The sequence below is a fragment of the Aedes aegypti genome, chromosome 1 (genome assembly GCF_002204515.2).
Source record: "Aedes aegypti strain LVP_AGWG chromosome 1, AaegL5.0 Primary Assembly, whole genome shotgun sequence".
NCBI lineage: Eukaryota > Metazoa > Arthropoda > Insecta > Diptera > Culicidae > Aedes > Aedes aegypti.
This window is the reverse complement of record NC_035107.1, coordinates 59,852,043-59,869,331: the sequence shown is the minus strand read 5'-3', so window position 1 is coordinate 59,869,331 and position 17,289 is coordinate 59,852,043. Positions and strand designations below refer to the sequence as shown.

General features: G+C 43.0%; 1 protein-coding gene across 1 annotated transcript in view; it reads left to right on the top strand.

Moving 5' to 3' along the window:
* Positions 1-194: 194 nt before the first annotated feature.
* LOC23687681 (adenylate cyclase type 9) overlaps positions 195-17,289 on the top strand; it is a 125,449-nt gene continuing 108,354 nt past the window's right edge. The window contains exon 1 of the mRNA XM_021857576.1: positions 195-993. The gene's annotated coding sequence lies outside the window, so the exon portion shown is untranslated. The remainder of the gene's footprint in view (positions 994-17,289) is intronic.

The following is a 17,289-nucleotide window of genomic DNA, read 5'->3' as shown; positions in this document are numbered from 1 at the left end:
AACGAGAGTAGCGCTCTCTTGCCAGCTGTGATTTATTTGCAGTGATTGCTGACGTTGAATCGACGCGGATCGCATTTCGCCCGATGTTGAGTCGACATCGGGTGCAGACACGGGATCGCTTTGGAGAGAGTGTATGCAGTGCGAGAGCGACCACTACGACGACTTTGCTGCTGGGGCAGCAAGCAGCCCACCAAAACGTCAAATCAAAACATTGAAAATTTTCACACGGAACGGACGGACGACTGATTGAAGGAGTGAACGAACGAGCGAAAAAACGACGGAGTGTAGTGTACCTGTGTGACTCGTTGTCTTTTCTGTGGGGTGCCTGATTGGTGTGCTGAACCTAAGGGGGGAAAGGGCAGAGTGTCCGGATGAAGCGAAACATTGTGCCGTAAGTGGACGGATTTCGCGTGAAAACGGTTCCCCGAGGGGTTGTGATGTTGTGAAGCAAGAAGCGAAGAAGGAAGTGTTGTCTGAAGTGGTGCAAGTGTTTTGATGTGTGTAGTTTTCGAGTACGGTTATGAGATTGGCGACGGGGGACGGGGGTAACGAGTGCGAAAAAATTGAAGTCATTTGTTGCTTCATCGACTGGTGTCGAGAATCCTGGTGGAATGAAGTGGTGCAAGAAGTGAGGAAGTGGAAGTGATTGGAGGGAATCAGTACGCGAGGAAGAGATTTCTGGAAGCCACGGGGAAAGTGAAAGATCGTGAAGGAGCTCCGTCAAGGACTCCACTGGGGTGTTGATTGGCTCAGACAGAACGTCGTGTGAGAAGCGCTAATAAGTCTAGTAGGTAGGCTCTTCGTGAGTGGCTGTCCTTGCAGCAGAGCAGGCAACAGCAGTGCCGTCGAATCAAGTGCAAGCGTCCGATCATCAGCAAGGGGGACGTAAAACGACATCCGTCACCTGTAGGGGATAAAATACATCACTAGGAGACAACGATCGCAGGAGAGTAGCTAGTCGGTGGTGCAGAGCCAGCGGTGCGGAGAGATAGGGTAAGATGGCGCAAAATGCCAAATTAAGCCCAATCGCATTTTACAGAAGATGACAACGTTTTACAGAAACTTGTAACTGTATCGCAGCAGTGTGAGGAAGTAATGAATAGTATTCGACTTATCTATTCAAGTAACAACGTAATATAAACAGGCTTAAAGAATATGTAATATGAAAACAAAATAACAAACATTCTGTCAGTAATTGCTCTAAGCTTGGCTCGAGAAGACGCTTCTCAGTATACTACAATGACACAGTCAGTGAGAATATCAGAACATATTTAGAATCTTATGAGGCTTTCGATGGTTAAAAACAGTAATTGAGGTTTCTGATGGAAACATACAGAAATTCGTGAAAAAAGGCCTCTAACGGACGAAAACAGAGAATCAAAAACTGGACGCTGACGGAAATGGGCTGAAATCAAGAATAAAACTGGTCTCTGATTAAGCAGAGTTTACTCATGTGGTTGGATAATTCAATTGAAAAAATATGCAGTCATTCATATCCTTGACTCTGGAGCACAATATCTCCTTCCGTAGCCTGATTCATTGACGAAGATCAAACAGTTTTCCACTTCGATAAGCAAGAAGTATTTCCGCATGAAAAATCAATGGGCAACTCAAGAAGTTTAGATTGAGACGAAAAAAACACAAACTTCATTCATTTAAAAGAGATAGCTGAATTTCAAATACGGATGCACGCTGAGGAAAAATGGATCAGAGAAAAACACATTCAAATAGACGAATGAATAGAACGATCATTTCAGACCATTTTTCTGTAAGCCTACATGGCAAATCGATGGATCTAAATGAAGGGAACAAAGATGACGGGGTCGGTGGTCTAATGGCTACGGCTTTGGTTAACTAAGCAGAAGTGTATGATTATTATCACTGCCCCCCGTCCCTTACATAAAAAGCCTGAACGTTGACCATTAATATCCTATGGCAATTACCTTTCCACTAGCAGCATCCAATTTCGTGTGATGTCTATGAGAGGATGTAAAGTTCTCTGAACCTCTCTTAAGTAGGCATCCAACTAATCATTACTTTTTTTTTGAGGACACCAACCCGTGCGCGATCCACGCCAAGCGTGTCAGCATCATGCCGAAGGACATCCAACTGACTCGTCGTATCCGTGGAGAACGCGCTTAACCTTTCAGTCGTCGCGTGGTTCGCTGCCGTCCGAATCACCACGCTGATTTTGTGTACGATAAGCAAGGTTTTTTCACCACTGTTGTACAAAATACAACAGCGCGACGTCTGAAGTGTTAAACTGAATTGCAGCACAATTTCAAACAAAACGGCCCTTTTCAGGGTCACAACAATGCATTCGACGTTTGTGTTACCACCAGAGACATTTCATCCATTACTAATAATTATTTTTTTTTTATTTTCCTTAGGAAAATGCCTACATTTAGGCGTTTTCATTGCAATTCTTGTAATAAACTAGTCATTATTTCTTTAAATATGGCATTATTCGGGTTCAGGGGGCTCATATTCATTATGTAAAGTCGTTTCAAAAATTGACAATAATCGCATTGACAAGTGATCAATTCTACCCCGAAATGGAATTTTCTATTTAAGGGATGATTTTTAGCACTAGGACCACATTTGTTAGAAAATTTTGGCACATGAGCCAAGGAGGCGGACTGTCGTACTTGTTTTGCTGTATTCAGTGTTTGGCATTTTCAACGTTGAAGGATCATTGGAAAACATTGAAAAATGATCAATTTCACCCGAAATTACGGCACATGTAAACGTCAAAACCTTACAACAGTAAGAAAAATGTGCTTTTCTTCGGAAAATAAGACATGCCTCGATATTTACCCATTTATCAATAGTTTAGTCATGAAAATCAATAGTTTTCATTATTGGAGTAGTAGAAAGATTTCCAATCGATTGGTGCAAGAATCTTGAAAATCTATCCGTGCGTTAGTAATTTATTAACAGTCAAAAGCTAACCACTTTTCGTGACGCGAGCGATTTTCGTTTTTCGAAATTGTACCCCGGTATGTTGCCGTAAGATGTTATCCAACGTCAAAAATAAGGATACAGATGTGTGAAAAACCACCCGGTATCCTTATCGCTACGTAGAGAACACCAAGTGGCGTTGATTTTTTTTTCGTTTCCTATGATCAGGAGAGACAGAAAATATACATTTTGCATGCTAGATAGTGCGACCTAAAGGTACCTAGCCAACGACATTGGGCAGTATGAATAAGAAGCGTTGAACTTTACTACATGTAGCATCTAGGGATGATTCAAATATTACGTAACGCAAAGTTTGCCAATTTTAGACCCCCTCCCTTCCCCACGTAACAGCTTTTGTATGAAAAATTTAAAATTTTTGTATGGACCGTAACACTACGGAAGACCCCCTCCCTCCCCCTGTTGCGTTACGTAATATTTGAACGATCCCCTACTCAAAAACAAAATCCACAAAGATTACTACACTTTTGATATGAATAGAAAACCTTTCGAACATGCAGTACCTACTACTTTCGAACATGAGCAGTGACTGATACTGCACGTTAAGAAAATTCCATTTAGAGTGCAGAGTGATGCTGCACGGGAAGAAAATTCTATTCAGAGTGACACTTAAAATCAGACCCTATAGACAACCATATATCAAACACAGTGTTCTTCGTACACTGAAACAAGCGTTGAAGTAATGAGAACCATGAACAAGTTTTTAAATTTACTATTCCAATCACGATTGAGCTATCAAGAACGCTTTTTATTTGCGATTCTGGCTTGCTGCAAGTTTTTAACCATGATGTAGTAATTTTCACTGTTGAAATGGTACCATTCATTTCATTTATTCAGTTAACATCTACACAGATAACACTGAATCAACAATTTCACGCCACAATACTCGGTTCGTGGCCGCATCTCTCCATCCTCGGTTCTGCCCCACGCTCGCCAAATCGATACGCACTTGATCCGCCCACCTAGCTCGCTGTGCTCCACGTCTTCTTGTACCAACCGGATCCGAAGCGAACACCATCTTTGCAGGGTTGCTGTCCGGCATTCTTGCAACATGCCCTGCCCATCGTATCCTTCCAGCTTTGGCCACCTTCTGGATACTGGGTTCGCCGTAGAGTTGCGTGAGCTCGTGGTTCATCCTTCGCCGCCACACACCGTTCTCCTGCACACCGCCGAAGATCGTCCTAAGCACCCGACGTTCGAAGACTCCAAGTGCTTGCAGGTCCTCCTCGAGCATCGTCCACGTTTCATGCCCGTAGAGGACTACCGGCCATATGAGCGTTTTGTACATGGTACATTTGGTGCGGGCGTGTATCTTTTTTGACCGCAGCTTCTTCTGGAGGCCATAGTAGGCCCGACTTCCACTGATGATGCGCCTCCGTATTTCACGGCTAACGTTATTGTCAGCCGTCATCAAGGATCCAAGGTAGACGAACTCGTCGACCACCTCGAACGTATCCCCGTCTATCGTAACACTGCTACCTAGGCGAGCCCTGTCGCGCTCGGCCCCACCAGCTAGCATGTACTTTGTCTTGGCCGCATTCACCATCAGTCCAACTTTTGCTGCCTCGCGTTTCAGGCGGGTGTAGAGGTCTGCCACCTTTTCAAATGTTTGGCCGACGATGTCCATATCATCCGCGAAGCAAACAAATTGACTGGATCTCGTAAAAATCGTTCCCCGGCTGTTAAGCCCGGCTCTCCGCATAACACCTTCTAGCGCAATATTGAACAACAGGCAGGAAAGTCCATCACCTTGTCGTAGTCCCCGGTGGGATCCAAACGAACTGGAGTGTTCGCCTGAAACCTTCACACAATTTTGCACACCTTCCATCGTCGCTCTTATCAGTCTCGTGAGCTTCCCGGGAAAGCTGTTCTCGTCCATGATTTTCCATAGCTCTACGCGGTCGATACTGTCGTATGCCGCCTTGAAATCGATGAAAAGGTGATGCGTTGGGACCTGGTATTCACGACATTTTTGGAGGATTTGCCGTACAGTAAAGATCTGGTCCGTTGTCGATCGGCCGTCAACGAAGCCGGCTTGATAACTTCCCACGAACTCGTTTACTACGGGTGACAAACGACGGAAGATGATCTGGGATAATACTTTGTAGGCCGCATTTAGAATGGTGATCGCTCGAAAGTTCTCACAGTCTAACTTGTCGCCTTTCTTGTAGATGGGGCAGATTACCCCTTTCTTCCACTCCTCCGGTAGCTGTTCTGTTTCCCAGATTGTGCCTATCAGCCGGTGCAGACAAATGGCCAGCCTTTCCGGACCCATCTTTATGAGTTCAGCTCCGATACCATCCTTACCAGCAGCTTTATTGTTCTTGAGCTGGTGAATGGCATCCTTAACCTCCCTCAAAGTGGGGGCTGGTTGGTTTCCATCTTCCGCAGTACTGACGAAGGCATTTCCTCCGTTGTCCCGTCCTTCATTGCCTGTGCTCTCAGCACCATTCAGGTGCTCGTCGAAGTGCTGCTTCCACCTTTCGATCACCTCACGCTCGTCCGTCAGAATGCTCCCATCCTTATCCCTGCACATCTCGGCTCGCGGCACGAAGCCGTTGCGGGATGCGTTGAGCTTCTGATAGAACCTACGCGTTTCCTGAGACCGGCACAGCTGTTCCATCTCCTCGCACTCCGTCTCCTCCAGGCGGCGTTTTTTCTCCCGAAAGAGGCGTGTCTGCTGTTGCCGTATCCGTTTATAGCGTTCCACGTTCTGCCGGGTCCCTTGCTGCAGCATGACCGCCCGCGCTGCATTCTTCTCCTTCAAAACCTCCTGGCACTCCTCGTCGAACCAATCGTTCCGTCGACTCCGTCCTACGTACCCGACGTTGCTCTCAGCTGCATCGTTGATGGCTGCTTTTACTGTTCTCCAGCAGTCCTCAAGAGGGGCTCACCCTCTTCCGGTAATGCAGCCTCGAGTTGCTGCGCGTATGCCGCTGCGACATCCAGTTGCTTGAGCCGCTCTAGGTCATACCGGGGCGGCCGTCGGTACCGTACGTTGTCAACGACGGAGAGTTTTGGGCGCAGTTTGACCATCACCAGATAGTGGTCAGAGTCGATGTTAGCGCCACGATAGGTCCTGACGTCGATAATGTCGGAGAAGTGCCGACCATCAATCAGAACGTGGTCGATTTGCGATTCTGTCTGCTGTGGTGATCTCCAGGTGTATCGGTACGGAAGGCTGTGCTGGAAGTAGGTGCTACGAATGGCCATATTCTTGGAGGCGGCAAAATCAATTAGTCGTACGCCGTTTTCGTTCGTCAGCCGGTGGGCGCTGAACTTTCCAATCGTCGGTCTAAATTCCTCCTCCTGGCCAACCTGAGCGTTTAGATCTCCTATGATGATTTTAACGTCGTGGCTTGGGCAACTGTCGTACTCGCGTTCGAGCTGCGCGTAAAATGCGTCTTTATCATCATCAGTGCTTCCGGAGTGAGGGCTGTGCACGTTTATTATGCTGAAGTTGAAGAACCGGCCTTTGATCCTCAACTTGCACATTCTCTCATTGATCGGCCACCACCCGATCACGCGCCTCTGCATATCACCCATCACTATAAAAGCTGTTCCCAGCTCACGTGTGTTGCCGCAGCTCTGGTAGATGGTATGATTACCTCTAAACGTTCGCACCAATGCTCCTGTCCAGCACACCTCCTGCAGCGCTACGATGCCGAATCCACGGTCCTTCAGCACGTCGGCGAGTATGCGTGTGCTCCCGATGAAGTTGAGAGATTTACAGTTCCACGTACCGAGCTTCCAATCGCTAGTCCCTTTACGTCGCTGTGGTCTTCGCCGATTGTCCCGGTTCGTATTCTCTCGTTGATTATTCGTTGCTTGATTTTTTACGGCTGGCTTGCAGGGCCTGACACCAACCCCCTAGATTTCCGGAGGACCATAATATGAAATGGTACCATGGTAAAATTGAATACACAAAATATTTGAAATAAATTTTCATTTAGTCTGCACAAATCAAGTGGCGTTGTGTAATTAATTTAACCCTCTAATATAGTATTTTCAACTGCAACGCTGTTCTCAGTGTAGCCAGCTAGGATGTCCCGGGCGATAAGTGAATATCGCCCACTGTCAGCCCGAGCAAAGTTGGGTAACAACGTGATAACAAGTTGTGTTATCCGATAACAAGCATTCGATAACATAGTTTGTTATCATTTTGGTTGAATAAGCAGGCAACATAACAAACGTGATAACAAAAGTTTATACTAAAGATATCATATAAATATCTCATTGTGCTTTCATTTGAAACATATTTATAACAAGTTTTGTTATCCAGCCAATTTCCCTCATTGATAACTCATTATGTTATCAATTAGTTATAAAAATCAAATTATGATAACAAACATTTGACGTCATTCACCCATCGGTAGCGTCCTCGATCTGACAGCTCAAAATTCGTTGATAACAAGAGTCTTCGTATTGATAACAAAAAAATAACAAAATGAAATCATGCTGTACATCTTGTTATCACTATTTTATGCAGCTGTTATTCGACTTTGCTCGGGAGTTGTGACAACTGTGAAAATAAAGACCATTGCTTTGTTTAATTGTTTGTTATGATTTGTTGATCAATTTCTGATATCGTTAAATCAGCTAATAATTTGCCAAAAAGTTGAAGCACATTCAATATTTCGATGGTTTTTAACGAGAGCAAACATTTAAAGGCATGCTGCATGCAAGCCTCCAATCAAGCAATCAGATATTTTATTGTGACGCTTGTTCCATTACGGATCATAAACATTAAACAAAACTTCGCATTGTGATTGCACTCTCGATTCAATTTACCCGAAAATGGGTAAAACATGGAGATGTTGACTACGCTAGAAGTCGTCCCTTGCCATGGGCCTGCTTAAAATCAATAAAATGATGCATATATGCCAAATTTGTCGCTTATTCATACGACAAATCATGTGAAAATATGAATATCAACACTTTCCCGCTATACATCGCGTAATCGGGCGTGGACACTAATTCATGTAAATTATGTAATTTTACACGATTTGAAGTATAAATTTGCAATAAATCTGGCATTCCTTTTATGTGCATGTGAATATTATGATGACGATTACAAAAATGTTTCTGATAATTTTAGCTAAAAATCTGTGTCCTATGAAGAGATCTTGAGATTACAGCAACATAAAATTATGAAATTACTAGACTTTTTTGGATACCAGTATTGAGATTCTGATAGTGCAATACTTTTTTAAAGATACCAAAATTATTTCAAAAGATCAATAACCGAATCAGATTGCGTTAGTCCCAAAATTATTACGTATAACAAATCTAGAATGTATCGTAATCCCAGAATTTCATAGAAAATTCTGAAATTCCAAAAGAAATCATAGAATCTGGAACGTCAGAATTCCTACATAAAATTAAGAAATACTTTATAATTAGCTGAAATCCATCCGACATCTGAGAATAATTTAGAAACAACATATTTATCGTAGTATCAGATTGATCATAATTATCGTAATGAGCATTTTCGTACCTGCCACACGATATTCACATGCAAAATGGTCAATTGACATTGAAAGCTCTCAGTTAAAAACTGTGTAAGTACTCATTAGGCTGATACAAATATTAATTTCCTTTTATATCACCCCCCTTCGAAAATCCGAAAATTTTGAAGAGTAGAAAAAAAAGGTTCATATTTTTTTTGACATCAGTTAGGTTTTTTTTAAATTTTTAAAGTAAAAAAACGGGTAAATAATGATCCAGAGGACGATTGAAAAAATTTTAACAACTATCGTTAAAAACAAAAAAAAAAAAACAAAAAAATAACCTTTTTTCTTTTTTTGTTTCTTGTTTATTTTTATCCCCCTCCCCTTTCAAGTGGTCTCGGACATAAAAGAAAATTCATATTTTTATCAGCCTAAGAACACTGAATTAAGAACACTGGAAAACTGGAACACTCATAAGATGAGAATTAGGCGCTATCCCAGTTGGGACGTAACGCCAGAAAGAATACCAGATCTCGCAAATAAATTGAAAATTCCTTACCGTAATCTCAAAATTCTTTTCGAAATATCAAAATTTCTACGGAAATCTCAAAATACCTGTCGAAATATCAAAGCTGACATCGTTTCCCCATGATATTTACTCAAATTTTAATTGTTCCATTCATTTCAACAATCTCAAAGCATGTGTAGCAACCTCTGAAGCTAACTGCCAGTTGCTTTGTAGTAAATGCTACCTTTATTCATAGCAACGCGTTGTTTGTAGTATGTTCGAAAGGTGTAGAAAGAGAAATTACACAAACATGTTCCACTCGTGTTCCATATATAGCGTTTACTACTGATCATGTAGTAAACTCAACTTTACTACATTTTATTCATACCGCCCATTGTCTTGCGATCTATAGTGAAAATCTGCTTAAGAGCTTTAGTATTGTACTGTTATAATTGAAAGACAGCGAGAGATGTGAGGATCTCTCATTGCTTCATAGGTCCTAAAGTTCCACGAGAGATCATCTTGATTCTTATGATGACGGCTAGGTTAAAAGCCAATTTTTTCTAAAAATACATTGGTGTTTTAGAGGTTATGATTCACATAACATTTTTAATTAAAAAAAATACGATTTTATTAGAAATTCAAAGCACTTCCTAGAGGCTACTGATTGAATTATTGATGGTGTTCTAAACAAGAGTTTTAAAGGAATTTCTTGGACAGTCGATTGAACAATTGTAAGATAAATTCATAGACATCTTAAGACATTATTTAAAATATATTCTGATGAAATCTTTGAAATAATTATCTCTAGAAAAAAAAAACAGATTGAATTCTTCAAGATATTTAAAACTAGATTCTTGAATAAATTCCTTCAAAAATCACTAAATGGATTCCTGAAGCAATCATCGGGGTCATATCTGATAAAAAAACTGGGCAATTAACTGGAGGGGATTTTTTTTTATTTCCGTACGGGTTTGGGCCGAAAGGTCTCAGATTTTCATGAAACTTTTTCCACAGTCAGGGCTCATCAATATATGAATAATATAAAATTGAGAAAAATTCAGGGTCGCCTATTTTCCCGGAAAACTCAGTTGGAATTTTTTTTGTTTTCCCCTGGCACTACTTACTTTGAAAAATCATAACTCAAGAAAAAAAGCATCGTAGAAACGAAGTTTTTTATGAAAATGAAAGCAAATTTTCTCAGGAATAAATAATCAGGGGGGGTTGTGTACAAGACACGACCGCATGACGTTAACTACGCCAAGTGATTTTCTGCATTTGAATTTTAGTCGATTGTCATAGTTGCAGCCTTCCTTTAGTTCAAACTCTAACATAATATCGTAACGGTCGCAACATCATAGATTTTCAATTGACACCCAGTATATTGCCGTATGACGTAGTTAACGTCAATATATTGCATTTCAACGGCACAGCAGCAGCGTCCTCGGAAACATCCTCAAATTGCCGTATTGTCAATTATTCGTAATAAATCAATTATTGTATGATGCTATGAGAGGAATTAAGAGATTATAGCAAGTATGTGGTAAACACATTAGGGAATATTACACAAATAACTCTTTAAAACATATTTGTTGGCTCTGAAAAGGGCCGATTGAATTGTTGAATTTGCGTAACACGGACACATTTTGACGGCGCACTGGTTGCAATCCTCCTCGCCCAATGAGATTTGCGGTGCTAATGACGATGTGCGCTTCAACAAGCGGCTTTGGTCGAATTTCTTCTTTACCTCGTACAAACTTATCTTTGCGCCCCGATTCCTGCAGGGCCAATTCTGGAAGCGCGAGTCCATTAAGCAATCTTGAGCGATTTCACAATCCGGACGCTGGTGTTTTGCCGCCGCTTGACGATCAACAGCTTGCCTCTGGTAGCGAGGAGCTGACGGCGCACTGGTAGAAATCCTCCTCGCCCGATGAGGTTTGCGGTGGCGATGACGAAGGGCGCTTCAACAAGCGGCTTCAGTCACGGCGGCGTGTTGTTGTTCCATTCGCGTTCCATTGAAAACTGAGCTGAGAATGCGAAAGGCACTCGAGACTTGCTCGCCGACCATATTCACAGTCTGACGGCAAAAAGAAGAATGAGCGAAAAAGCAGGACCGATTCCTTTTATAGTGCGAAGCAGAACGCAAAAGAAGCGTGGAAAACTGCTTGCACGTGATTGGTTGCGTAAGAAAGGGGTCGACATTTTCCCAATTTTCAATAGTTTATTTTCGATATTCAATAGTTTTCTCCATTCGAGGGAATTGTTGTATACATTTCCAACCGATTGGTGGGAAAATATTGAAAATCTATCGATAAATGATTGAGTTATTAGCGTTCAAAATCTTACATAATTTCGTGACGGTCGCAAAATTTTAGATTTTCAATTGACACCCAGTATATTGCCGTAAGACGTAGTTAACGTCAAAAAAATTAACTGGAAAAAGTTTTCCACAAAATTTTCCACCGTTGAGAAAATTCGTAAAGAAAGACCGGAAAAACTATGCTCCAACTCGTGAAAAATTTTGAAAAAAATATTTTTGAGAAGGTAATTTCATAAGCTTTAATCGCTGAAATTATTGAAATGGTATTCTCTTTGAAAAATCATAACTCAAGAACGAAGCATCGTAGAAAAAAAGTTTTTTATGTAAATAAAAGCGAATTTCCTCAGGAATAAAAAAATATATTAACTGGAAACAGTTTTCCACAAAATTTCCCACTGTTGAGAAAATTCGTAAAGAAAAGCCGGAAAAACTTTGTTCCAATTAATTTGACCGGTAAATGGCTGGGCATGGCGTACCATTGGTACCTCGCGTACCTGCAGGAATAAAATAGACCCCTTTGTGCGGTCCTTAGCCTCTTGCCCAGCAACTCCTATCCCTACCTCCTCGTGATACTGGCCGGGGTACGAGTAACCTTGGGGAAGATCGGGTAACCAACCCCCGGTGGGAACTTTGGTCGTATGCTGACAGGGAAGGGGGGGTTTGCTTCTGCAAACCTGGAGCGTCTGTACTCCACGTTAGGAACGGCTCACAACAGCGTCTGTTCCCCATGTCAGGGGCGGCTGATCATCGTCCGAGTGCCAGAGAAGGACTCTAAGCTAAACTGCGCACTATGGCCCTCCGAACATTTAGGGGGAATGGTCCTCCGGAAATCTAGGGGGTTGATGTCAGGCCCTGCAAGCCAACCGTAAAAACACATCAGCACAGGAACACCAACGAGAGAATACGGACCGGAACAATCGGCAAAGACCACAGTGACGAAAAAGGACTAGCGATTGGAAACTCGGTACGTGGAACTGCAAATCTCTCAACTTCATTGGAAGTACTCGCATACTCTCCGATGTACTGAAGACCCGCGGTTTCGACATCGTAGCGCTGCAGGAGGTGTGCTGGACAGGAGCATTGGTGCGAACGTTTAGAGGTAATCATACCATCTACCAGAGCTGCGGCAACACACGTGAGCTGGGAACAGCTTTTATAGTGATGGGTGATATGCAAAGGCGCGTGATCGGGTGGTGGCCGATCAACGAACGAATGTGCAAGTTAAGAATCAAAGGCCGATTCTTTAACTTCAGCATAATCAACGTGCATAGCCCACACTCCGGAAGCACTGATGATGACAAGGACGCATTTTACGCGCAGCTCGAACGCGAGTACGACCGCTGCCCAAGCCACGACGTCAAGATCATCATAGGAGATTTGAACGCTCAGGTTGGCCAGGAGGAGGAGTTCAGACCGACGATTGGAAAGTTCAGCGCCCACCGGCTGACGAACGAGAACGGCCTACGACTGATAGATTTTGCCGCCTCCAAGAACATGGCCATTCGTAGCACCTATTTCCAGCACAGCCTCCAGTATCGGTACACCTGGAGATCACCTCAGCAGACAGAATCGCAAATCGACCACGTTTTGATCGATGGACGGCACTTCTCCGACATAACCGACGTCAGAACCTATCGTGGCGCCAACATTGACTCCGACCACTACCTGGTGATGGTGAAACTGCGCAAAAAACTATCCGTCATCAACAATGTACGGTACCGACGCCTGCCTCGGTACAATCTCGAGCGGCTGAAACAACCGGATGTCGCCAATGCGTACGCGCAGCATCTTGAGACAGCGTTGCCGGATGAGGGCGAGCTCGATAGGGCCCCTCTTGAGGACTGCTGGAGGACAGTCAAAGCAGCCATTAACGACGCTGCCGAAAGCGTTGTCGGATATGTAGAACGGAGCTCAAGAAACGATTGGTTCGAAGAGGAGTGCCAGGAGGTTTTAGAGGAGAAGAATGCAGCGCGGGCTGCAATGCTGCAGCATGGTACGCGGCAAAACGTGGAACGATACAGACTGAAGCGGAAATAGCAAACCCGCCTATTCCGGGACAAAAAGCGCCGCCTGGAAGAGGTGGAATGCCAAGAGATGGAGTTGCTGTACCGTTCTCAAGAAACGCGGAAGTTCTATCAGAAGCTCAACACATATCGCAAAGGCTTCGTGCCGCGAGCTGAGATGTGCCGGGATAAGGATGGGAGCATCTTGACGGACGGACGCGAGGTGATCGAAAGGTGGAAGCAGCACTACGATGAATACCTGAATGGCGCACAGAACACAGGCACAGAAGGTCAGGACAGCGAAGGCGATGGCTACGTCAGCACAGCGGACAGCGGAAATCAACCAGCTCCCACGATGGGGGAAGTTAAGGATGACATTCAACAGCTCAAGAACAACGAAGCCGCTGGCAAGGATGGTATCGGAGCCGAACTCATCAAGATGGACCCGGACAGGTTAGCCGCTTGTCTGCATCGGCTGATAGTCAGAATCTGGGAAACGGAACAGCTACCGGAGGAGTGGAAGCAAGGCGTTATATGCCCTATCTACAAAAAGGGCGACAAACTGGAGTGTGAAAATTATCATGCAATCACCATCCTAAACGCCGCCTATAAAGTGCTATCCCAGATTCTCTTCCGTCGTCTATCACCTATAGCAAACGAGTTCGTGGGAAGTTATCAAGCAGGTTTCATCGACGGCCGCTCGACAACGGACCAGATCTTTTCCGTGCGGCAAATCCTCCAGAAATGCCGTGAGTATCAGGTCCCTACGCACCATTTGTTCATCGATTTCAAGGCGGCATACGATAGTATCGACCACGTAGAGCTATGGAAAATCATGGACGAGAACAGCTTTCCCGGGAAGCTCACAAGATTGATCAGAGCAACGATGGACGGTGTGCAAAACTGCGTGAAGATCTCGGGCGAACACTCCAGTTCGTTCGAGTCTCGGCGGGGACTACGACAGGGCGACGGACTTGCGTGCCTGTTGTTCAATATTGCGCTTGAAGGTGTCATGCGGAGAGCCGGACTTAACAGTCGAGGCACGATTTTCACGAGATCCGGACAATTTGTTTGCTTCGCGGACGACATGGATATTATTGGGAGAAAATTTGAAACGTTGGCAGATTTGTTCACCCGCCTGAAACGCGAAGCGACAAGAGTCGGGCTAATGGTGAATGCGTCGAAAACAAAGTACATGCTGGTTGGCGGAACTGAGCGCGACAGGGCCCGCCTAGGAAGCAGTGTTACGATAGACGGGGATACCTTCGAGGTGGTGGACGAGTTCGTCTACCTCGGATCCTTGTTGACAGCTGACAACAATGTTAGTCGGGAAATACGAAGGCGCATCATCAGCGGAAGTCGTGCCTACTATGGGCTCCAGAAGAAACTGCGGTCAAGAAAGATTCACCCCCGCACCAAATGCACGATGTACAAAACGCTCATAAGACCGGTAGTCCTCTATGGGTATGAGGCGTGGACTATGCTCGAGGAGGACTTGCAAGCTCTTGGGGTTTTCGAACGCCGAGTGCTAAGAACGATCTTCGGCGGCGTACAGGAGAACGGCGTGTGGCGGCGAAAGATGAACCACGAGCTCGCTCAACTCTACGGCGAACCCAGTATCGTGAAGGTAGCTAAAGCTGGAAGGATACGCTGGGCAGGGCATGTTGCAAGAATGCCGGACAACAACCCTGTAAAAATGGTGTTCGCCACAAATCTGGTCGGAACAAGAAGGCGTGGGGCGCAGCGAGCTAGGTGGATTGATCAGGTACACCAGGACCTGGAGAGCGTGGGTCACAGTCGAGGATGGAGAGAAGCGGCCATGAACCGAGGGAATTGGCGAAATATTGTTGGCGAGGCTTTATCAAGATAATTGATGTAAAGCCAAATAACACACTTGTTCCAATTAGTGGAAAACTTTCAAAAATATATTTTTTAAAACGTAATTTCATCAGCGTAAATCGCTGAAATTTTTGAAATGTACTTTTTTTTCGTTTTTGAGTTATGGCCAATTTTGTGTAAAATGACCATATAAGCCTTTTCTTTGAAAACCAATATTTCAATCGAAGCATCGGAAAAACAAAGATTTTTTATCAAAGCAATTGCAAATTTTCTAAAACATCTGAAAAAAAGATATGGGATTGGTTTTAATGAAGTATAAGTCGGAATGGATGATATTTTTCATGAAAAATTACACCGCTAAGAAAAACTGAAAAAAAACTGTTTCTGCCTCAATTTTTCATTACACTGAAAAGGGATTCTTTCTTTTTTATGGAACAAATAAGATTATTATTATTTTTTTTAATTTTATTTATTCAATTATTCAGTATATAACTTACATTTTCATCTTAATACTATCTATTTTTTCAACCGGGAAGATTGTCTTTGGTTGCTAACACCAGAAGATTTTCGTTTCTTTGTATTATTAAGAACAAAGCATGCTGTATTTTCTTGGTTTTCATGTGCATCTGAGAATTCACTAGCAAATATGCCTCGTTCGTCTTATGGTATAAATGAATGATATTTATTTGTTCCAGGAGTTGGAACAAGGTTAGAAAATCTTTCCTGAAGAAATTTTTCAGCCTCTGAATAGTCATTTTCAGTTGCTTAGATAAATTCCCAATCTTTTTTAAATTGGTCTTTCACCTTTTGCGACACAGTCCAGTCGAAAAATTGTTTGGCGTTATTAATTTCTGCTGACTTTCTAATACTAGCATCTCTAGCCATTCGCTTAATGTTGCCATCGATACCATCACAAGGACCTTTTCCATGTGAGGTTGGGAAAAAGTGCCATTCTGTTTTAATTTTGAAATCATTTTCATGGTTGCATACATTTTTGAAATTTGATTTATTTTTGTATTGCTCTCCGCAACCATCAGAAAGATAAATGATTTTTTCTAGCTCCGGAAATTTGCTTCTCTTTTGAGTTATGATTTTTCAAAAAAAAGGCTCAAAATGGCACATTTGCACATTTTTTACAAAATTGGCCATAACTCAAAAACGAAAAAAAATCACCAATTCAAAAATTTCAGCGATTAAAGCTTATGAAATTAACTTCTCAAAAATATATTTTTCAAAGTTTTTCATTAATTGGAACATAGTTTTTCCGGCTTTTCTCTACGAATTTTCTCAACGGTGGAAAATTTTGTGGAAAACTGTTTCCAGTTAATATTTTTTTTTATTTCTGAGAAAATTTGCTTTCATTTTCATAAAAAAACTTTGTTTCTAATATTTATAGGAATTTCTCATGGGCTCCTTTCTTAACCTTTCGGTCGTCGCGCGAAATTTTGTAACGCAAGTAGTCGCGCGTTGTACTTTGTACAACACCCTTGGTTTTGCGAATATCCCAGGAGTCTAACCACTTAGAAAGATGACGTCTTCGGCAAAATCGTTCGGTAGCTTAAGGCAGAGTCTATGAATGGAGAGTTGCGCGAAGAGACTTCTTTCTATGATTGTTCTTCCTCGTCTTCGAAAATAGCCCCTATCTGTTTTGCTGGTCTGCTCAATAGGTAGACGGTTTGACAGTTCGATAGGTAGATTTGGTTTGACTCTTCGCGCAACTCTCCATTCATAGACTCTGGCTATTATTATTATAGCCAAGAAATTCGGGGTTTTGCCAGTAGACGGCGCTAGTGAGCATGAAACTTTTGTTTCTCAGATCTCATGATTCTGACCACTTAGAAAGATGACGTCTTCGGCAAAGTTGTTCGGTAACTCAAGTATTATCATTGTCCGAGCTAGTTGATTCAAAATTTTGCCACTAGGCGGCGCTAGTGAGCATAAAACATTTGTTTCGCAAATATCTCAGGAGCCTGATCACTTAGAGAGATGGTGTCCTCGGCAGAGTTGTTCAGTAGGTCAAATTCTTTCTTTGTTTAATCCTTAAAGTTCGAAATTTTGCAAAATAATGAAAGTCTCTGAGCTTCTGAACAACTTTGCCGAAGGTGCCTGTCTAAAAAGTCGAGATCCTGCAGTATCCGCAAAACAAATATTTCATGCTTACTAGCGCCGCCTGATGGCAAAATACCCTAT